The sequence below is a fragment of the Heterocephalus glaber genome, unplaced genomic scaffold (genome assembly GCF_053883595.1).
Source record: "Heterocephalus glaber isolate CG9 unplaced genomic scaffold, H.glaber_assembly_v1.0 deba00000678, whole genome shotgun sequence".
Classification (NCBI taxonomy): domain Eukaryota; kingdom Metazoa; phylum Chordata; class Mammalia; order Rodentia; family Bathyergidae; genus Heterocephalus; species Heterocephalus glaber.
The window spans coordinates 2,209,200-2,232,496 of record NW_028258157.1 but is presented as its reverse complement, the minus strand read 5'-3'; the positions used below and the strand labels follow the sequence as shown (position 1 = coordinate 2,232,496).

The window sequence follows — 23,297 nt, the reverse complement described above, 5'->3', positions numbered from 1 at the left end:
CCAGTGCACTTTGCCTGGCAGCAGATGGGACAGAGTGGCTGTGTTCAATGAGAAAGAAAGAAGTGAAAACGAGAGGCAGCCTTTGGAGCTGTGTGTACCCAGAGCTCCTAAGGTACCTCTTACTTTCTAGGAAAAGGGAACTATTTGAATAGATGTGCTCCGACCATCTGGAGAAGTGATAATATTAGAAAAATGGGGTATGCTGGCTTTTCCTCTGAACCAACCTGATTTAGAATCCTTGTGGGAGAAGAAAATGTGAGAACTCTGTAAATCTCAGCAGTCACATAGAAATTATCCTCAAGAAACACTCACTCAGGCATACTGCTGCCTTCCTTAAATGTATATAATGTAGCTAAGTGGCAAAATACGCCCTCTTAAAATGAGTGCATATCTGCATCATCTCAAAACTAGTCAAAGTTCACTTTTCTCATGAAATACTGGAAAGTCACATAATCTGTCACTTGAGGTACATGATACAAGGAAGCCTTCAGGAAAATCTTTGTGAATCACAAGAGGAAAACAGGTTTGGGATTTTAAACAAATGGCAACTGCACCATCATTCAGTGTCATGGCTTTTCCCAGAACACTGTGTGCTTCAGTTCGGGCAGAAATCAAAGACACATGCAGTTCTCAATGTGAGGGTGATCTTGTGACCAGAGGTTAAACCAATGATTTTAACCTTCATAGGGAGGACTCAGTAAATAACGCTTCAATAACTAGTAGATATTTGAAAGTCTTTCTTTATATTTGCTGCAAGTTTCTTTTTTAAAGTCAAATTACTTAATTATTCCAAGAATGGTACTACAAGTTAAAGCAAAGTTCTCATGTCTTTCTGATACTAGAAGACAATTTTAATTAAAATTCAAAACTAAAAATTTCAAAAGTTTATTTCACTCATTCTGCTTGCTTCAATGTAATATGAATAATTACTAACCAAACTTGACTTCTGTTCAGCAATTTATTTTTAACAAAGCAGTGTGTGTGTAGTGTGTATATATGTGCACAAGCATGTGATTCTATAAGCATATGTATGTATATATCGGTACATGTTTGTGTATATGCATATGCATATATTATTGTATATGAAATGCATATCTTCATGTTGATAACTCTGGTTGAAAAAGTACTTTTAGCTATCTAGTGAATTATAGTAAAATTCTTAACAGTTAAAGTATTATTGGTCTAAAATGACATTTCTATTTAATAAATCCTACGAAAAGTTTTCATTGATATCTTACATATTCATATAATATAAGATAAAACTTGTCCTACACTGAAAAATTTCTTCAGAGGTAAAAGGAACATTTTCAGGGAGCAAAGCACACACAGGCACGCATGCACACACACGTGTGTGCATAGAACAACAAGGCAAACATTCCTTGAAAACATGCCTGCCCCCTTGGCTGCGGGTCTGGAACTTGCTGATTGTTATTTGACATTATTTTTCCTTCTCAAGTTTTGCCAACTTTGAATCAGATTGGTTCTGAAATCAGAAAATAAACACAATGAAAAGGAAAAATATCTATTCACAAGTATGTCCTGACAAAACAAGTGAAAGTGAAGAGAAATAATACACCATGGTCACAGCCCGTGAGCAGCCCTGGCCAGGCCAGGTGAGGGTGCGTGGTCATCCCTGGCCGGGGCTCTGTTGCTCACGCTCAGCCAGCTGGGCCTTGGAAATACTGGCCGGAGAGGTGTGGACTCAGTGAGTAGGCGAGGAACTGAGACCGCAGGGCCATTCCGTCCACGCCTGCAAACTATCAACTTCCAGTAATACTGAGTCATCACTAGCTGAAATAAACATGGACATTGAACAGATATTTTCCCAATGCTAATTTTTATATTTTTCCATTTATGTCAATTATTTGCATCACAAATACTATAGTGTACCTAGACATTTAACCAGCTAATTACATATGTGCATCTATGATATCTAATTTCCATTTGTTTTCTGATTACTTACCACACATAAACGATATAATTAACAAATACATCCTGATATGGCATCAATTATATTTGGAGTCCGTACACAAACATGAAAACCATTGAAAGCTCTTTCAGAAATAAACTTAGTTAATGTCAATTATTAATAAGTCACATACATCCCTATTGGTAAGACTAAAGGTTAAACCATTGCTTATAGAAGGTATTAGCCTCAGTATAAGTATATACTTATATTGTGGACTACATTTTATGGCACATTTTTAGATGTGTACTTTAAGAAACTTGTATCTTTTAGTTATCATGAACTTTAAGTTGTCTATAAAAAATTAGGTGATTTAAGCTATTCTCCCAAATTTTCTCATTTAAATTTCAACAACATATTGATGCATCTCAACTCCAAAGGTCAAAATGCCACACCTTCATAACTTTTGCTGAATTTTAAATGTAAAGGTGGCACCATTTTAATAGAATTTATACTTGAAATTTTCTAAAGTCTTCCAAGGTGACCACTACTAAAATAAATTTTGGATTGATTATTATCAGTTTTTATTTATAAGGTCCTGTTACTATATCTTGGAAAGTTACATATTAATCCAATAAATCCTTACTCTCGTCATAATTTTATGAACATAAATCTATAATAAAATGATCCATTGTTACAAAGTTGCACATAATATGTCCAAAACTTGGGACAATGTTACACTGAGTCTAATGCCTGTAGTCTGACATTATACTTAAAGGATCAGAAGTTGTAAACATAAATGAGAACAAGTGTGAGGCTTGGGATGGTTTTACCCCTCTTGACTTCTCAGGTGCCATTTAAAGGAACTACCATGATGTGTAGTTCTAGGCTTCTACTAATAGGTGGCACTAGCACTTTGTGACAGCCCTTTTCATCAGTTTGGAAATTGGCAGGCTGCTAGAATAAACATGCAGAGTAATGTGTGGAGGCCAAACTTAGGGAGCGAGCCTGAGCCATGAGCTGTAACGTGTACAAAAGAGAAGACTTAGCTAAGATGGACTTTGCTGAAGAGGCTGATGCGACCCTTGGGTGCACTTATTTTACTCGAGAGAGGAAGCAGTTATAAGTGAGAAACCTACAAGTACATTTTAAATTAAATGTGACTTTATTTACTTGAAGTTGATTTGATCTGCAACCTATAAAGCAAACTAATGAGTGACATAGTTGTACCAAGCAACTAGAATGGTGGATGACCAGTTCTGTGTGTGTGTCTGCGTATTTTAAATCATAATTCTAAATATCAGAAAGAAATTAGCCCACTTTGGTACATTATTAAGTTACTGCCATCATCTGTAATTGGATAATAGTTCACTGAGAAAGTAATGTGTAGAAAATTACATTTGATGTATATACATATATATATTTTTAAATGACTCCTTTTAACTTTTAGCTCCTTTTAAATTATTACCAAAATTAAGCACATGAAGAAATCAGTAGATTTTATCTGAAGCAAATAAGGCTGCATGTCTCCACTACTGTCTTCCTCCACTGCTGAGATATAAACATGGGCATAAATAGAGAATTCACACACTGCCCCCAACCAGTAACAAAGCTGGACTCTGTCAAACCCAGGATAAGAAAATATACAATTTATACTTGACCTCGGGAGTGGAGATAAGCAGAAATAAAATTCTGCTGATAAATATGAAGGACAATTTGGTCTCGGTATTTTTGCAAGCTCAGGGTAACCCAGAGGGGCTGCAGTTGAAGGGCTCCTGTCACTTCTTGGGTTTTCCTGCCTTGGAAGATGTGGTTGTGTGAGGACACCCTGCAGGGGCTCAGAGTGTCGCGGCGAGCATAAACATGTCTTTAGATGAAATACAGCATCACCCGCGAGTCTTCACCAGCAGGCCAAGTGAAGCAGGGCCTCAGCTTCCTGAGCTGACTTCTAGCAGCCTGGGGAACTGCTCAGGGGTCATGGTCACCACAGACTGCAGGCTGCAGAGCTGGCGTGTCCTCCCGTCTTTACATTCTCGACGGCTGTCACAGCGCACTCTGACCGACCTGGGGCTTTATTTAGCTTAGCTTTTTAATATAAATTTATGCCCGTTCATGAAATATAATTCTTTTTTAATACAGAAATGCACACAAATTTATACTCAGCGAAATAATTACGAGTAAACCTATTGCAGCGATTGCAGCACTGGCTGCAGGCGGGAGCCAGGTTTAGTGGTGCTGCACACAGTAAGCCCGGGAAGACTCCAGAACAGCTTAAGAAATTATTTCATTCCTTCCAACAAAGTAGTTTGATCGCCCTTATTCCCTCTTATTGCAGTCCTGACGGCCGGGGGGTGGGGGGGGTAGAGAGAGAGAGGGAGAGAGAGGGAGGAGAGGGAGGGAGAGGCTACTGTAAGACCCAATGACTGAAGATAGGAAAGATGGCTCCTGCTTCTGTTTACTGCACTTGTCCATTGGTGTGCAGCACCTCTGTCCCCTTGGCCTGGGAAATATCACTGAACCACCTGAGCTGCCTGCTTTCCGTTCTCCACTCTGGGGAGAATCCTGCCTTTCCTCTCTGAATGTTGGCTAGGACGCAATACATTGGACATCTCGTGGTTCCTATTTTCCAGGGGCCAAGGGCAGCAGTGCCTTCGATCCCTGTGGCTCTGTCTTAACCTCTTTCCCCCCAGTTTCCAGCTCCACCACTGGCTCGGGACCACCCTGGGCCTCAGCACAGCCCCTGAGCCCCTGCTTTATGAGGAGAGTGGATGTGATAGGAAAAGCTTAGGAATCCTAACTGAATTGTGGACAGGCAAAATAGATTGCAATCTTTGTTAGAGATTCTGATCTCAAGTAATTGAAGAGATGGGAGAAATTAAAAGACTAATTTCCTTAGGCCACTCCTACGCCTGCAGACTGGCATTTGGACTGTATGTAAATGGATAAAGTTTTATAGACCTGGTGTCTTAGTTACTTTTCTCATTGCTGAGACAAAATACCTGATGCCCAAAGTTGGAGAAGAGGTTTATTTAGCTCACAGTGTGTAGAGGTTCAGTCCATAGTCAGCAGGCTCCAAGGCGGGGTGGTGCAGCAGAGCAGAAATGGCCCATGGCAGGCAGAAGGCAGCAAGCACTGAAGAGTGAAGCAGCAAGCAAGCACACAGCCTTCTTTCTGTCCCTTATATCACATCCAGGCCACACACACTTAGGGCAGGTAGCACCCGTACCTAGGGTGGCCTTCCTGTTATCCGCATTCAGAACTATGCCAGGCCAATCAGTGCACTGATTTAGTAATCATACACTCTTGATCCCAGCATCACACACCTAGGTTCAGCCACTGTGAAAAAGCCCCACCTATGACCTCATGAGGCTTTGGGGGGACATCTAGACACAGCCATCACATCTGGTGACAGTGAGGAAATGTCGCCCAGAAAGAATAGACAGACAGCTACCAGGAGCACTGTTAAATACAAAGCGTAGCAATTAACTGGTAGAATCAATGAATGAACCAGATGGCCTGGTTCTATTCCTGAACCAAGATATTCCTGCAAAACTAAAATAAAATTGTTTGTAGTTGAGGTCAGATCCAAGCTATACGAGTATTTATGGATATTCAGAATGTGTCAGTAATCTTAACTTTTTTAATTTTCAAGTTTAAAATCCCAAACTTGAGTAGACTCTGTTGATACTGTCCTTGAATAATTAGTTTAAATGGAAGTACACACTAATCAGCTCTACTGACTTAAATTATTTACAAAAATCAGTTGTGCCTCTTACTTTCCTTCCATGAGTAAGACACACACACAAAGCCACATCAGCATCTGTCACATTTCCTCCTGAAGGAAGAGATTCATGTAGAACTCCAAGAGAGATGGGCTCCCAGCTCCCAACGACTTCAGGGGATTTGAAAGTGGGGTACAGGAAGGTGCAAACTGAATAAGGATGTGAGAAGTAAAAGCAGACAAGCATGGTGATTTCCACTGCTGTGAGCTGTCTCTTCGAGAGTGCATCCTATGATTTATGTACCTAAGGCAGCAGTAGGCAGCCTGGGGACTTGCTAGAATTAACAGGAGGTGGTCTAGGTTTGCCTGGAAATGGGGTCAAGAAGAAAGCAGGGCATCTCCGCCACTTTCCTAAGCGGTCACAGTCATTGGGGTTACTTGTTTCTGCCCTAGGTGCCCACAAAATACATGAGTTGGGCTTCTTTCTAACCAAAAGAAATAAAGTTGAGTTTAGTTTTCCAAGGTAGAAAATGCCATTACCACATACTGTTTACGGATGCTGGTTTCTCCTTGTTTTCCTAGTTATTCGTTCCACTGTATTTATGCATTTAATTCACCAGTGAGTTGTAGAAAGAGCAGATCCTGTTTTCCAAGCATGTTCAGCTCCACCGTGGAGACACCTACGGCATCCAGCTCAGGGTGTCAGGGATAAAATGCCCCTTAATATGTGTTCCTGCCACATCCACTTGGATGTAAATTAAAAGTCATATATTGTATGCATATATTTTAATCCATTCAGTACTTTGTTACGATTCAAGGTGTTTCTCTGGCTCACTTAGTACAAAATTTCGGGCCAGCAGGCTGGTCAAACCTTGAGACATCTCATCCTACACTGGACAAAGTTGCCTTTCCGCACATCTTCCAACACCAGCTGACAAGTCCCTTCTGGGATCCCTTGTCCTTGCAGAGTTGTGTCTGGATGAGGACACGCATATTTGGCAGGTGTGCATTTGCTAGGAATGTTGTTATATGCCCAGCGCACTCAAATGCCAGAAAGGCCACACCTGGGTCTTTCTAAGTCAGATGTTTGATCTGGAGTTGGGGCAGGAGACTCCAGTCTCCAGAGCACAGGGCGGAGGCGCGGGTCTTGGGAAAGGGTGTCCACATCCCTGGGGCCTGGTCTCAGAGGCTCAGAGTGAGCTGGAAGACCTTCCCAAGCACCTTCTGCTGCCCACACTGCTGTGCTCTGCCCTCTCCTGGCACGGCCGCTCCCACAGGCTGCCCGGTGCCCCAGTAGCCTCTTCGTCTTGGTCTGGACTAGAGCTCCGTGCCCAGCCTCCACGGGGTGCTCAGGGAGCCAGGTCTCGGCTACCCTCAGGTGCTCACCTTCTACCTGTCCGGGTGTGAAGAGTGGACTCTGCACTGAGAAGACTCTGGCCCCCCCTCCCGGCAGGCGCACATCTCCCAAATCTCCAGCCCATGTGTTCCCGCATCCAAACAAATCCCACGCCTTTCAGGTTACACTTTTGAAAACGAAATCCTGATAATTCTGCTTGGAGGAATGGGAACATTTTCAGACCTTAAACATTTTCTAAAAACCATTTTTGGCAGGTCAATCTATAGCATAGAGGGAAAAAAGCTAATTTTTTAAATGAGGTGGCCTTTTCACTTGAAGTGTTCACTGATTTGTAGACCTGCTGGGTCCCTCCGTCAGCCCTCCTCTCTCTTCCCGGAGAAGACAGTACCGTCCCCACCTCTGGCCACGTCTGCAGTAGCCTCCTTTCTGTCACTGCTGGCTACAGTCCCTTCTGAAATCCAGAATCTAACTGTGCCTTCCTTCTCTCACTAACAATTCCTTCTGAGTAAAGCCTGGAGGCCTAGACAGGGAGCAGCATCAACCTCCTGGGTGTGGGCCGGGCGGGGTCACAGATCCTGAGGGGGAGATGCCCTAGAGGAGGAGGAAGGGGAGGGGAGGATGGGAAGCCAGGAGCACACAGATGGGGCTTGGGACCTGCAGACCAGCAGGCTTGGCTACGTCACGGCCTGGGGTGGGGAGGGGCGGAGAAGGCTGGTGACCCCAAGCGCACCCCAACATAGGACTCCCTGTCCACCACTCCCACACTGCTGGTGGTCAGGGACACGGTCTGTGGGTCTCTTCCGCTGGCCGACTGAAGGCAGAAATAGCAGGAAACAGCTTCTAGCTGCTGCCTGAAGAAACGAGGGCCTCCTGGAAGAGGAGAAGGCAGGTGTCTACTTCTGAGGTCGCCGTGTCCTGTACCGTTAGATTTTCTCAGTCAGGCCGCCTCCTGTGCATGCCCTGTGGAAGGAGGGTCAGTGAGGGCAGCAGATAACTGCTGGGAGAAGGTAGAGGAGGGCAGGCAGGGAGCGTGGGGACGAGGCACAGCCCTCGTGTGGTTCCAAGGTTTGGGCAGCATAGGTCAAGTACTAGCCTGCAAGACATAGTTTAAGGCTGCAGGAACAGTTCGAATGTTCGCGAGTTGTCAAAAAGAGGTGACAGGGTTTGGACTTCAGCAAAGAGGTGAGGAAATGCCTAGAGTCAGGGTGGAGGACCTGCACTGCGATGCAGGGCAGTGGGAAGCCCAGTGCTCGCTCGTCTTTGGTGTTGAGTTCCTGAGTTGTTGAGATCCCATGTGAGATTCTCAAACTGCTCCATCTGATGGCCTTCGGATGATGACCTGGACTTGTGGGCTGCAAAGCCTTCCGACGTGGACAAGTCGCTTTTCTTCATTTACATGAAGCAGTGTGTTAGCATGAGTCCAGTGAAAGCTGAGGTTGAGAGTAAAATTTTAAAAGCCAACATGGACCGTCCTTTAGGGTATAGCCGTTTACCTAAAATATTCTACAGCACATACGAATTCCTTCCAACATTCTTACCTTCATGACAGAGCATACTTTCAGAAATTTTCATCAGGAATCTTACACACACTTTCTCTATCAAGATATCACAGTAATGAAATAGACCATAGCTGGCTTCCCCGGCCTTTACCAACTGCAATGTGGGTTTGCAGTGGTTTCTGACACCGTTACTCTCTCCAGGTTGGTGTGGGCAGATGACTCCGTTCTGACTCTATAGAACTGAGAGCTACAGGCTCCTTCGTTGAAGGTCCCGCTAGGGCTGTCACGCTTGGCCAGGGATGCCCTTACGTTCACTGCTTGGTCTGCACGTCCACTCGTCTCAGAGCTTGGCTTCCCAAGTGCCTGCTGATCTCAGAGCTGAGTGCTCCTCTCTGCCCCTCAGCCTCCCCTTACAGGCACCCAGGGAAGAACATTTCAGCCTATCTAAGGGACCCGGTGACTCCAGGGAGCCTCCTCTCCAACCCCGTGAGGAGCTTGTCTCATCCTCCAGCCAATTCGCAAGCCTAGGAGAAGTGGACAGCACTGTGAGTGACCTCTTTGGCCTAAGCGGACTCCATTTCAGGAGAGGGCATCAGTGATGCTCCAGTGCTTTGTTTCTTTGGGACAGATCTCAGTGTCCCCTGCTGGACTGTGCACCCCCCTACATACTGTGCAGGGCATCACCCCAAGAGGCTGGCCTCTTGTCCACAGGTCCTGCTGGCTCCTCACTTCCAAGTTAGATTTCCTTACACGTGCAGGGAATGGTTGGAGGTTTCTAGTGTACCACATTCATTACGTTTGCATATTTCTAAAGTAATAACTCTCCACTTTGGAAAATGTTAGCATGTACTCGGAGAACTGTATATGATTTGGTAGACTTCTGTAACTGTTCGGCATCATCGAGTGCTAAGTCAGCCTATGCTGTTCCAGTGCCCACTTGCTGGCCTATTGAAATGGGGTTTTCAGATTCAGTGACTGAAGTGGCATTCTCCTGAGGACAACAGGAGTCTTGGTGTCCGCTCTGGCACGTCCTGGGCATGGGCACTTGGCTTGGTGTTATCATTCAGTATTAAATTCTTCTCTCAGTGCAGGGAAGAGCTGCCTGCTGACAGCCACCACAGGAGAGAGGCTACACGCATATAAGTGACTCAGCAGCGCTGACTCACGGGACATGGCCAATTGCTGTTAATTCCTGGGCCAGACTAAGAGGTGCACACATTACGGATGTCAGTGTTGTGCTCACTGGGAGGTGGTCTGCATGTATGCATCTGCTAGCTATGACGTGTTTACATGGAATAGATTAATAGTAAGAATACAAACAAAACCACAGTTGTTGTGTTTGTGATATGCTACTTCCTAAGACACAGCAGAATAATGTGTACCGTTAAACACAGGACGTTTGTCAATATCAACTGGCCAGTGAAGGAAGACAGCAGAAGGCTTTATAAAAAGACAGTATTGCAAGTAAACAATTGGTGGCAAAGATAGCAGAGCTGAACATTAGGTTTTCAGTCCTTTATCTATATTTAGTTGAAGCTATACATCTTGACCCTGCGTCTGTCTATCTCTTGGCACATTTTTAAGCGTGATTTCGGTGGAACGTGTGTACAGAGTGCTGATGATATGGCTGAGAGGTGCCTGATGTGGGATCTGTGGGCTAGAATACTCACTGAGTCAGGTTGAGCAAGGAAGCACCTGTTTTTTAAGGAAAGGAGTCTGCAGCTCACAGACTGCAAGCTCCAATTCATGTTTTCAATATGAACTAAGGTCAGTCATTTAAGATTCAGGAAAAATAGCCAGGAAATGACTAGTTTTATTTGCTGCTGAACTCACAGCATATCCTCTCAAATGGCGTAATGGTTACCTTCAATATTATTTTGTTATGACTGTTCTGTGAAGACACAACATCCTTCATGACAACTTACGGAGTTTTGAATCCACATAGGAATTAGCACAATATTCCTTTTTAATATGTCCCCTGCTCTGAATGGAACATTGTAGATACAAAGTCTGAGTCTTTCTGACCAGTCCTACCAACCACCTGTGTTCACAAATAGCCCGTCTTCAGGAAAGAGGATATTCAGTCACTCAAGAAAATAAATGTGCAGTCCGAAGCTAGTAAATAGAATGAAGAGCATCTTGAGGGTAACTTAAAGGGGCTTTTGTCTAACAGAGGACACTTGGAAACCAGACTGGGAAATTGAGACATTGTTGGAAAAGGAGGTAAAACTAACCACAGTTGGCTTTTAAAGGATTTTTCTGGAAGACAGAGTTCTTTTTTAAAACACTTTATGCACCAGCATGAATAAATTTCTGAGGTACTCTAGACAAAGATGAATTTTATTTCATTGTGGCTTTAGTTGTATTACAATGCTCATAAACTATTTTACCTTATGCCAGACATGTGGAAGCAATCAGGGTATGTAAATGATATGTGAAGGTGAGGTACAGTTTTAGCTCAAAATCTTAGACTGTCTGTGGTTGTAAATTATAACCACATCACAAAGAGCAGCATTCCTTTTAATAGTAACTTCAATGAAAAATAATCAGCGATGAATTCATAAAACTACTAGTGTTTTCTTAGTAAAGTCCAATAAATGTAAATATAGCACAACTCTGTGCTGTTATATTAAGACACAAAATTCAAAGGCAAAGTTTTTTCTTGAAGTCATTGTTAAAATGGAAGTAGTCAAAGTTACATATAATTACATAAGTCTATCTCTGAGAAACTACTTTCATGCAGGGTAGTGTTTTAGACTATTTATCTTTTATTAAAATAAATGATTATTTTCCTTTTATCCTTTAGCATGATATAAATTTGATTTTTGCATATAAGATACTTTTTCTACTATATATAAATGTGTGTTTCTAAATGTTCCATAACATTTCATAAATTTTGAACATAAAACTTGAATCAAATCTTGAAAAGGAAGTAGATATAATAAAAGTAAATATTTTCCTTTCTTTAAAATCATAACAATGGGGCCGGGGATTTAGCTCAGTGGTTCAGGTGCCTGCCTTGCAAGCGCAAGGTCCCAAGTTCAATCCCCGGTACCAAAAAAAAAAAAAAATGGTAAAATCATAACAATGAATATTTTAGTCTTGATATGATGGTGCCCCTTTTAAAATATTTTATAAGCTGCTATATGTAAAGCCGGATATTAAAATAACACAAATTCTAAGTAGTGTTACTAGACGTGAACACACATAGACACATAAATTTGAGGAAGGAGAAGAAACAGCAAAATAAAATAAATCAAAGTTGAATAATCATTATCTTGCCATTTTTTTAATAAAGAAAAAGCGCAAGGTCATATTTTGTCAGATTGAAATCAGGTTTATTGTATTCCCAATTTGCTTATTTAAAAAACAAAAAATAAAACATAAAATGTCCCTCTTTAATGTATTTCCTTAAGAGAACCAAGAAGTAGGTGGGTACGAGCATCTGAATGAAATGTGCCAGGGTTTAAATAAATGAACAGCCTCCAGCCGAGAGCTCGCCGTGTCCTCCTGTCTCCCGGGCCATCCCAGAGCCGGACATGGGGCTCTGAGCAGAGCCACCGTTCCCGAGCAAGGTGTTACCTGCAGCACCAGCCCCGATGGTGACAGTTGGGTGGCTGGTCCTGCTCATTTTTAAAACTGTCTACAATTTTAAGGAGGTGATTAATTCTAGTCTGCTAGACAAATCCAGTTGCGATTGGGAGTTTATTTCTTGCAGTGATGGTAGAGGAAAAGAGGAAAGAGAGGTGAGGGCGAGGAAGAATGACTAGCAAGAAAGGGGCCCTGCAGGAAGCAATGCCGAGACTCACTGCATGGGAGGGGTGCTGTTGGGCTCTGTGTGAGTGTGTGTCATGGCTACAGCCCGATTACAGGCTCTACTGTAACTCTGACGCCTCTGCGTGCATTATCTCCACACTGTTACACTCTGGCTTCTTTACTAAGTAGACTTTTTCTCATTCACAAAGTTTTCTTTTTAGAACTTTAAAATTCACTTCAAAAGAACAACTATTGCCTAGGTGTGATTAACCACCCATCACCGTCGGGACTACTGGGAAGAGAAGCACAGCTGGGACCGACCCCAAGTCCTGCAAGCGTCGCTGCACATGGCAGGAGAGCAGAGCGCAGGCGTAGGGCAGGCTGCTGCATCACAGGTGCGCAGCAGGTGCTGTGAGGCTCGCCCTGACAGGGACCCCTTAATCAGGCTGTGGACTGCTACTGAGCTGAGGAAAGGGGTTTTAAGGAAGCGGAAACTAACCTGGGCCTATGAGGACACGGGAAGCTTTGCAAGGAGTGGAGAGGGATTTCCACTTTGTGCGGCACCCTGCCTGCAGACAGGTTTCGGGGTTTGCTCTGTATCTGAGAGGCATGGATGCACCTTTCATGGAGAGACAGAGCAGAGCCTGAGGCAGTGGGGCCAATTCTGGAAAGCTGGGAATCTCCATGGTCAACAACACCCTTTAGTCTTTGATCCCTCTGCTGAGTGGCAGTGGAGGGTGCAGTCCATAACAGGCCCAGAAGAGGCACAGAGAGCACTGCGTCCCCCGGACCCCAAAGAACTGGCATCCACAGGGGAAGCAATGAGGAAGGACAACCGACCCCACGTCCTGTGGCTAATGCAGTGATCAGTCCTGCAAAGAGGAGTCACAGAAGCTCTGGGCAGCCTTGAGGCAAGGGGAGGACGGCATCCTGCATGAGGGACGTGAGCAGGAGGAAGCAGGAGAGACAGCACCAGGACATGGTGTGGAATGCCCACGTATGGCTTCGCCTACACCTGACTAAAAATGTGCGTTGCATTAGGTGGAGTAGTAACTGCCTAACGGTGGACAGCTAGCTTAAGCTCATGATGCAGGCCCCAAAAGTGATACCCTGCCCTCTCTTTCACTTTAAGTTCCCAAAAAGGATGATTAAATAACTCATAAAAAATTGTCATAAAAGTTATTTTGATTGATATATTTCAGTATATTTTAGGTACAGGGCATCAAGTTCAGATCCACAAACTCCTTGAACTCAATATAGCATTAGAGTTAGAAACCAAGTCTTAGTGAGCAGAGCAGACGCAGCTGGAGCCTGACATGCAGTCTGTGAACAATGGAGCTGGGCCGTGCAGGTGCTAAAGTGAAGTGTGTGCGTGCGAGCCAGGGATAATGACGACACTGCAGCCACTGGTCGGGTTACATGAGGCTTAGTAACGTGTAATGAATGAGGCACATGGGGCTGTGAGCAGAAAGCCCAGCCTGGCAGTGCTGGTACAAAGTGTCAGCCACGAGTACAGGAGAGGAAGGATGGAGGCAGGGTGAGAAGCCTGCACGGAAAGGAAAAGAGCTATTCTTCACCATGCAGGGAGGTGGGCCTTGACCGTTCAATCCTCAAGGAGAACTGAGATAATCCAGAAAACAGCGTCAGTGAAGAAAGGCTCCTCCGTGCCCCATCCCAGCATTCTGTGAGCCATTTTGTCCACCGAGTGACACAGATACTAATGATTGCCCGTGAGTTTCTGCTTCTGCCTCGTCACATGAAGAGGCTCGAATGAGCAGTGACAGAGCCCAGGTGTACACAACAGGAGCGAGGTGAATGAGGACAGTGCCAGGGAGCCTGGTAGTTACAGCGAACAACAGTTGTGTGACAGTGATCTATCCAGAAGTTTGTCAGGGCGAAGTGAACTGCGTGAATCAAAACGGTGGAAACAGACGCCTGCCGTAAGATGAAACTGGAGAGGGAAAACTTCACTTCAAAGTCAGTCAGTTGACACTATATTTCTTATATCTCTTAGTCATTTGGCATTGCAAACAATTCCAAATTTCAAAATCATTTTAACTTTTGTAGCCACTATTGAATCATGGGGTAAGTAATAAGCATATCACTTAACAAAAAGCAAACATGCTATGTACCATGTACAGGACAAAAATTACATTACAAGATCTGCGTGATCATCACTGTTGAATGATAACCTTTTCCCTTGTGTTTCATGCATTACCGAAGTTGTGCTTCACTATATGTGGGCGATATTCACCCAGGAAGAGATCAGAAAATAGTGTTTTACCTTTTGTAGCAGTAATGAGGCGATGCTTTAGCTAAGGACTGAGGCGGTGGTGGTGAAACTAAGGCATGCACACCGCAGCTGGCTGTTTGTATCACTGAAATCTCTAAAAGGTTCACCGTCACTAGACCGAGATGTTAAGTTTATATCTACTTTTTTTTTTTTTGTACCGGGGGTCGAACTCGGTCCTTGCTAGGCAGGCGGCGGAACTACTGAGCTAAGTCCCCGGCCAAGTTTATATCATAATCATAAAACGCATGGCCCGCTGAGGGAACCAGACACGGATATCTCATGTCTGCCCTGGTTTCCTGTAACAGCCTTCTGATAGGTGAGGAATCAGAACAAGCTTGATGATTCTGCATCCGGATGTTCCTTTCATTCCATCTCCTGACATCCGACCCTAACTGCGGCCTGCTGGAGCATGCCTCTATGTTTTCAACCTCTTTCACTTAAGTGACTCATGGGAAACAATGAGCTTTATTTGAATGAAAATGCTTCCTCTTGTCCTTTTTACTTTTTGAAGTGGCATTCTCTTACCTTTTCCTGGGTGTCCTAATAAGAGGAGGGCATTCTGGAAACATTCTCTGCAAACTGTACAGCACCACCGGAATACCCCAGTCTTTAGGCCCAAGGATGGGCATTCTGTGCAGTGATGCGGGAATGGCCTCAGCTGCCAAGTCTCCAGCTTCCAGAGTCAGCACTCTTGCCAAAACGGGATGCTGCCCACAGTGAGCCTCACACTGGTAAATGACCAGACTGAACTCTCTGAAGTGTTTGCTTTCATCGAGGCAGTCCCTTCCGGTCCACTTCCGCTCCACTTCCGGTCACAGGGGCTTGTCAATGGGGGTGAGCTGGGTGTGCGGGGTTCTCTCCCCCTCACGTCTCCAAGTTCTGCTAAATGCTCAGTGGAACATTGTAACTATCATAGACACTGTCCTTAAATCTTGGATTTTGAGCTGTCCACCTAGCCTACAATACCGATGTTTTTATTAATTTTGAGACCACAAACCCACATTTACGCCACTGTTCCAGAGTCTAACAGGCACGAGTTTGCTACCCGAGTGGTTTCCCATGCCATCTTGCATAAATAAATATGCTTACATGTCTTAGGAGATAATAAATGATTTTTCTCTTTTGGATCAGAGTACATCAAACTAATGGTATGTTTTCCATTAAATACAGGAAGGGAGAACCATTTGTGGTAGCAATCCCAATAGAAAATACATTTATACTTCTCTGATCTTTAATTCAGCCTGGACAATAATTTTTGACATAGCTGATGCATTTCTTCAGAGTTCTTACAATTCATACTAATCTGGGCTGTTACTTAAATTGTTTCAGCAATTTACAACATATCACAGAATCACCTCTTAATATTCATTTTGTACCAAGACTAGAATCTACTGAAATGTAAGAACTATATCTCAAACAATTTTTAAAATCCAGGAAACAAGATCTTTTATTATCAGAAAGAGCAGCACACCAAAGAGAAAGAATTATTTTTTAGGGAAGCAAACAAATGGGGAGTTTTAATTCAGAATTGCATATCTAAGCTGTTGTATATTTACCATTTCCCAAGCCAAATAAAGTGATGGGGGGGCTGTGAAAATGTAATGCATGTTAGTGTTGGTGAATCACTGTGCCATAAATAAAAACTGCTATAAAACTTCAGAGCATTCTTTTGTGGGACAGGAAAGGTTCACATAGAGTTTGCTCCTTTGCCTGCTTGCAGATATTTAGGGTTCACAGTAAAAGGTTTTATAGTTCACATCCCTCTGATACAAGGTTTATCAGATTGTTTTGTTTAAAATAAGGGATGTAATGGCTTTGGAAGAAAAGGAAAAAAATACTAAGGTTGCTCTAGACTTCCAACCACAACACTTATCAGCTCTGACATAGATAACCGAACCTACTTATCCTTGGGCTTCATACTCTACCATTAGAACACCACCATGATTCCTCCAGAAATGAATGGAATGTGTTTGCAAGAAAACTCCAGGGTTCAATCCCAGAGCTAGTGTTCCCAGTAGCACTTCCTGGTGATGAGCCATCCTCAGCCCACTAAGGACAGCGGACCCCAGGGTGCCCAAGTGGGCGGGGATGCAGGGAAGTCCCCAGTGTGCACTGGGGCCAACTGGGGAACAGTCTTTCTCTTCTTTTGTACTGAGGATGATGGTCATGCCTCACTAGCAATGTGCCCTGCAGCTTGAAATAAAGCTCTGAAACAACTGCCTTGCAAATGATATTTAAAATATAACTCCTGGATTCTGTTACAGTCAATAATGATGATGATAAATGTAGTATCATTAATCACCATTTAATTAATATTACATATTAGCCAGGAACAGTGCTGAAATGCTTGTGTGACCTGTCCCTTGTAATTATCTTAGCAACCACCGGGCAGTGGACTTTATTGTCCATAAGGTGACCGATGGGTAGACCAAGGCCCAGGCCGAGGTGAGTACTAGGGAACTAACAGGGCTTCAGCGCCCTTGCTTTTATCCATTCCCCAGACTGAAGATCAGATTCTAGGTGGTCAGGTGATTGGGAGAGTGTCATGTTCAGAGATGACCACTGTGTACTCATCACAGTAGAAAGGTGACTTTTTAGAAAAATCTCGAAATCACAGACGCTGAACATCTTGTGGTGTACATTATCACCATGAGGCGTGAGGTGCTAAACATTACGGAGAATATTATTTCCCCAAGAAGTTATCCAAAATTTGTTTTTCTTTTCCCATGTTAAAATAGACAGTGATTTTTAAAAACTTTTGTAAAAGCAAAATCTCTAAGCATATACATAATCTGTGTATAAAAAATGAACAACTAGGAGCACATAAGACACATTCCAAGCTAGATGTTCATGCATTCTCTCTACTTTCTCTGTTTAGAAAATGACATGTATGTCCATAAGAACCATTATTACTCTATAAGAGCATTTCTGAAGTGAGTTATAATATATAGGTTTTTCAGTGGAGCATAGCTAATCATATCCCATTATGTAATTAAGTTCACTTAAACAGCAAAAGTAATTCACAGAAGTAAGTTTTACAAAAGCCAAAGTCCTGGTCCCCGTGTTGTTGTTGGTGGTGTAGATTCAGCACAGACCATCACTGCAGACTTCAGGGGAATCATATCCACAGCTTGAGCGAAGCCTCTACATTATGTCTGGTTAGGATTGAAATAACACAAAACCTCTGTGTTCCACACAATTTACTCTCAAAACCATACATTCCTTCCTAACATCCAAATACTATCCCAGCACTGTTGGCAACTTGGATCTGGTTCACATAAATGTTTCTAAGTTTTGGCAAAAATTTTGAGAGATTAATAAAATCAGAGACTAGCATCAACTGAGGTATTCTATTTCAGTTGCTGTATTAAAGACATTAATTCTCAGCATAAAAGAACAGGGCAGTCTTCATGAAATGTTAAGAATCTCATCAATATTTCAAGAAGAAAGGGACAAACTATGTTTGGATAATATTATTATTCTTTCACAGTAAGTGATGTGTTCTTCAGTTTTTACATAGGCTTTTTTATTTTAATTTAGCTCTTTCACTTAAAAGTTGCTCTTGAGTGTTGGCCAGAGGAGCAGTTGGAATACTGGACTGTGGACACGGAAGCCCTTGCCCACACCGCTGTGACCCAGAAGGTGAGCCCGGACGGGGCTCACTAGGAAAGCACTTCTGCATGGTGCCAGGCTTTCTGGACCGCAGTTGACTTCAGCTAGGCAGAGCCCTCTGTCCTTTGGGGCCTCTTCATGGCTGTGTTCTGGATCCCTGTCTGGTGACCGCATGAGGCTCCTCTCCACCTGGCGCCTCTGTCCTCTCCTGCTTGGCCAGGAGTCATCTCCATCTCTGCACCGAGCAGGCCCAGTGAGCTTCTCCACAGTACTGAAATGTACGTGTTACAACTTTCCCACAAACACAGCAGCAAAGGTGTAAGAGCTTTTAAGGATATGCAGAGGTTACAGTGGAAGGTTCTTACCTTATTCCTTTTTGGTGATCAAAAAGACAAAATAGGCCAATCAAAGAGAAACTCACGGTGTGCTGAATACCTAAAATATTAATAGCTATACTTGTGCTCCAACGAAATAATTGCTTCTCACTTTTTCTCTGAAAATATAGCTGTAATGTTTTGGGGGGAATAAAAACTTATCCTTTCCCTTATGGGTGGGGACACAGGAGAATTCAGAATTAGGCATCAAAATGATTACTGCTTCTCCTTCCATAGAACTCTTTCAGGAACGTGGCTGAATAAGTAAATACCAACCATCCACTTGGGAAACTTATACTGCTCTGGTGAATAGGCTGATGCTTTGTTTTATACCTACCAAAAACAAAGCAGATAACAAATAAAACCAGAAGTTGGCCATCTATAGTCTAGGGGTTAAATCCAGCCTATTGCCTGTTTTTGTGCAGCCTATAGGCTAAAGATTTTACCTACTTAAATGATTAAAAGTGACCCAAGGGAAGAAGAATATTTTATAACATGATCATGAAATGAAAATCAAATTTCAGTTCTATTAATAAAATCTTGAGGTTTTTCAATAAGAGTTGCATGGTTCTCTTTTGTTGTGAATGTACCTACACATTCTACTCAATGTTCCCTCTTGACTTGCTGGCCAAAAAGTATTTAGAAAAAGTTTCCAGGTGATCAGACTAAATGATCGAGGTTCTTACTTTGCTTCTTCCGCAATCAAAGGTCAGTTTATCCATGACTAACAACATAAAGAAATTGCATGTTCAAAATGGATGTATTGGTATGGTAACCCATGGACAAATTCACATTCGAATGGTAAAAACTATGGGTGTGAAATTTGAAAAAGTACAGTGAATATTTGCTTTTGAGCCCTCACCCTGACTCCACTACCATGGAACTTACAAATTAATGGCTTTGGCTTTTTTACCTTGTTTGAAGCAGCCTAGTATGGATTAAATTGTTAATTTCACTATGCAGCAAGTTTAGAAAAACTCAAAATGATCAAGTGTCTCTTTTTGCTCAATAATATTTGTTAAAATATTTTTAGAAATAAAAAATCTTTAGAAGAGTTAACAATAAAATAATCTGATCTGCTAATAATATGCTATTTTGTCAAAACAGCTAATGCATAAAAAATTTTTTTCTTCATTAATGTGTTTTTTATCTTTCATAAATCTTATATGCAGCCACTGTTAGCTCTTCAAGACATTATTTCTCTAGGCTTATATCATAAAATAACAGAAGAGATACCAATATCTACATGAAATTATTTTTCTTTATCATTCTAAATTGAGGTCTTTGTTATATTATTTTGAAAAGAATGATTTTTCCAGTGCTTTTGTGTACTGGAAGAAGGAATCTTCTCTAATGTTCTTCAGGGCAAAAATACTTATTTACACATTTTCATTTAACTTATCTATTCAGGAAAGCTTCACCTATTTCTAAATTTCATAAACCCCTTAGATTTGAATGCTCGGGTTACTAATGAGGAAGTGTGAGTCCCTCTCCATACTCAAGCCCAAACAGGGAGGGATGACTTACTTGTTTCATGAAGCCCTTTCTCCTTCATGCGATGTCATATTTTAACACTGGTTCATCCTGACTTGAAACAGAATCATCTGTTCATTTTGTTGAAAATATTCTGCTGCTTCAGAAATAAGCAGTTCGTTGACTGTGTGCTCTCACTGAAGTAACTATCAGGGACCGGAGCTCCGTTCTCGTAATTCAGTGTCATCCTGTATCCCACCACCAGCAGCTCGGCTTCTTTCTTTCACCATCTGTTTCTTTCTTTATTCTCTGCCAAAAATCGATACAACTCAATGAGCAGAACTGAGCTGCTCCGTAACTCAACCATATTGGGATTATTTTGCTCACAATACATTGACCTAGTTCTTACACGGGTAAGTTTAATTAGGTAAGCCCTCTGCTGATAAAAATGCGTATTTCCTAAACTGTAAACATTAAATGAGTGTTGGAAAAGCAGCCAAAACGTTATTGTTTCAACAGTCAGGATTCTAAGATGGCAACACTTGGCAGGCAGAGGCCACACGCTGCCTGCCTTTGCCCGGGAATCCCTGCGTTCAGCCAGGGCTTGCATGAAGACGCACTCTGCACGCTGGAGGGACCCGCTGATGACAAACGCGAATTTGTGAAGCGTCTCAAAACATTCTCAGATATTTCAATATATTGATGAGCACGTCTAAGAAAACGAGTTAATTTCATTATTAGAACGCCTAGAATCGTTTTCGTTGCTCTGTTCCATTTGAAAACTCAATATTCGACACACTCGATTTTACTGTCACCTGTACAAACGCATCAGTGGCAGGAGAGTGAGCAGTGGCCTTTCCTGAGGAGTCCAGACCAGGACAGCGTGCACCGCTGTGCAGCCTTCAGCGTGTCAGAAGCAGGCGGGAAAGACCCCCGGTCATCTGCACAGCCCCGGGAGAGAGGAAAGCTGCACCCTGAGTGCGAGGTGCGGCTCTGTGGACCCCCCAATGGGTGCTTCCTGCCTTACCAAGTCACGCTCGACTTCAGATGAATCCTTATGGCTTTTGCAGCAGAACGGCGGGCTGGTGGGGACCACTGTGAGGTGCAAGAGCAGCCCCAGTCCCTGCAGGGCCACGTCCTTGCCCCGAGCTGCCCCTTCCGCCAGAGCTGCGAGGGTGAGCTGCAAGGGTCGAGCTGGGGAAGCTCCTCTCCTCCGAAGGCTCCTCACCTTCTGGCCTGGAAGTCGGGACTGCAGGATGCTTGGTGACACTCCTATCTGTCATTTTCTCGCTTGCTTTTCACTTTTCTTTCAATGTGTACTTTCCTTGCTGGTGCTGTCTTTGGTTTAGGGCAATTTATATTGAAGTAAAACAGTTTTAGGATTTGATATTCATTAAATACAAAGCTATTAATGAGAAGGGTAATATTTTCTCTACTGAAAATCTTGAAAGGTTTGTACAATGGCACGGTTTCCAGTTATGGTCACTGGTAATAAGTAGTGATGTACTTTGGAATAAATCTCATCTTACTCTGTGCATTAATGAGTTAATCTTCTTGAGCTTCCTATTGCCCTAATTACATTATTTAATCTTCCTTCCAAAAAAGTGTCTTTGGTTTTGATTAATTGTAGTCTATTTGTAGTGACCTAACATTAAAGAAAAAAATCTAAAGCAAAGAAAAATCAGTGGAAAATTCCTTCTATTTTAACATTACAAATCTTAGTTTTAGTATCTGATGAACAGAAATTATGTAATAATTCTTATGAAAATACTGTAAAATTATTAGAATTAATTCAAAATTCGTCACTACCACTTGTATTTCTCTCCAGTTACAAAGCTTAGGGTGAAGAGCATTAGAATAACCTGCAAAACTGTTTAAAAATGGAAAAGTGACACCTGGCCTTAACTCAGGACAATTGTATAGCCGTGCATGTTTCAGCTCATAAGGTGACATCACAGTAGCGTCCAGGAGTGATCATTGCTCTGTTAGTGTACAGTTCACTCTGAACTTTAACCTTAATGAAAATAAAGTTATATATTAGAGTTAAGTAGGAAAGAAGTTTAAATCATTATCTAGCAGTGATGATAGTATTAAAAGTTCATGTTAAAACCTTAACACAAATGGCAGGAAAACTTATATATATTCTCACACATCAATATTATGTTAGGTATCCCAACTGATTCTCATCAATGCTGAAATAAAATTCCATCCTATGAATCATCTAATTTGCATATAAAATAGTATAATTTGATTTAACAAGCTAATGAATTCCACAGCCAGTCCTCTTTCGTTTCCCTCTAGGTTGAGAACAATGTCATATTCATATTTAAAGTATACATGTATTTCTTCTGCCAGTTAAATTTGTAGAAATGTTCTTTCTTTTAATATTTCTATGTAAATTTATAATCTCAAATTTCATTGTCATTTTTATTTGTGAAAGCAAAACACATTATAGAAGTCTAGCTGTTTCAACATGAAAAGACCTATTTTTACTTACCTTCAAGTAAATATCAAATTGCTAGAAACTAAAACAATGGAAAATAGATTGCAACATCAGCATATGGGCTGCAAAAAGAACAAGGGTGTGTAAATGATTCAGCAACAGAAGAGTAAAATAAGATAGAATAGGTCCATTGGTTTGGTCTGATTTTTTGCAAAAACACATGCAGAGGTAAGAGATAACCCAGGAGACATTATTTTGTTTGCTAGCTCTTTGTTTATTGTTCATGGTCCTTTGGCAGAGGCAGCACTTTTGTATTGGGTGTCAGCCTGAATTGTGGAATTTCAGAATTTTGTTCCTCTTTGATACAAATTATCTTTAACCTAAAATGACCTAAACCGACAGTGCCTTCACGTATATGTAGGTGATGCCTCACTTTCTGGGTGACATATGGGTGTGTAATGTTTGGGAATTCAGAGTAAATGTGGTCAGACCAAATGGCTGACTTCTTGTCACCAGTTTATTCTAATAACTTAGTCACTAATTGCTGGTTTAGTCTCAATCCCACATCTCTATAGAACTCATTTTCAGCTTCAGTGCACTGAACAATCATACATTTCCCAGTTCAACCATGTCAGTACGTAGCCTCCATGTCCATGGTTCCTGTTTGTCGTTTCTGTTCGGGTTTGTGGGGAGACATTACAGCAACTTTCATCAGACCTTCTTGGTGTGACATTAAGCTTGAACTGCAAAGGAGGACATGCGCCTTTCAGCACTATGCGTCCATGACAGGAGCAGACCCTCCTGGAATGATTGTCATTCTTCCTTGTTTTGTTAGCACTGCTTACAGGTCCTGCACTGTGTTT

The 23,297-nt window shown here is 42.4% G+C and overlaps 1 protein-coding gene and 1 long non-coding RNA gene across 4 annotated transcripts in view; one reads left to right on the top strand and one right to left on the bottom strand.

Moving 5' to 3' along the window:
- Positions 1–23,297, top strand: part of Sema3a (semaphorin 3A) — a 453,595-nt gene that overhangs the window by 259,416 nt on the left and 170,882 nt on the right. The gene's annotated exons all lie outside the window — the stretch shown is intronic.
- Positions 14,630–21,610, bottom strand: LOC147829184 (uncharacterized). The gene is made up of 2 exons (XR_015449442.1): positions 21,019–21,610; positions 14,630–20,300 (listed from the first exon to the last, which is right to left on the bottom strand). It is a non-coding gene; the product is annotated as an uncharacterized LOC147829184 (long non-coding RNA).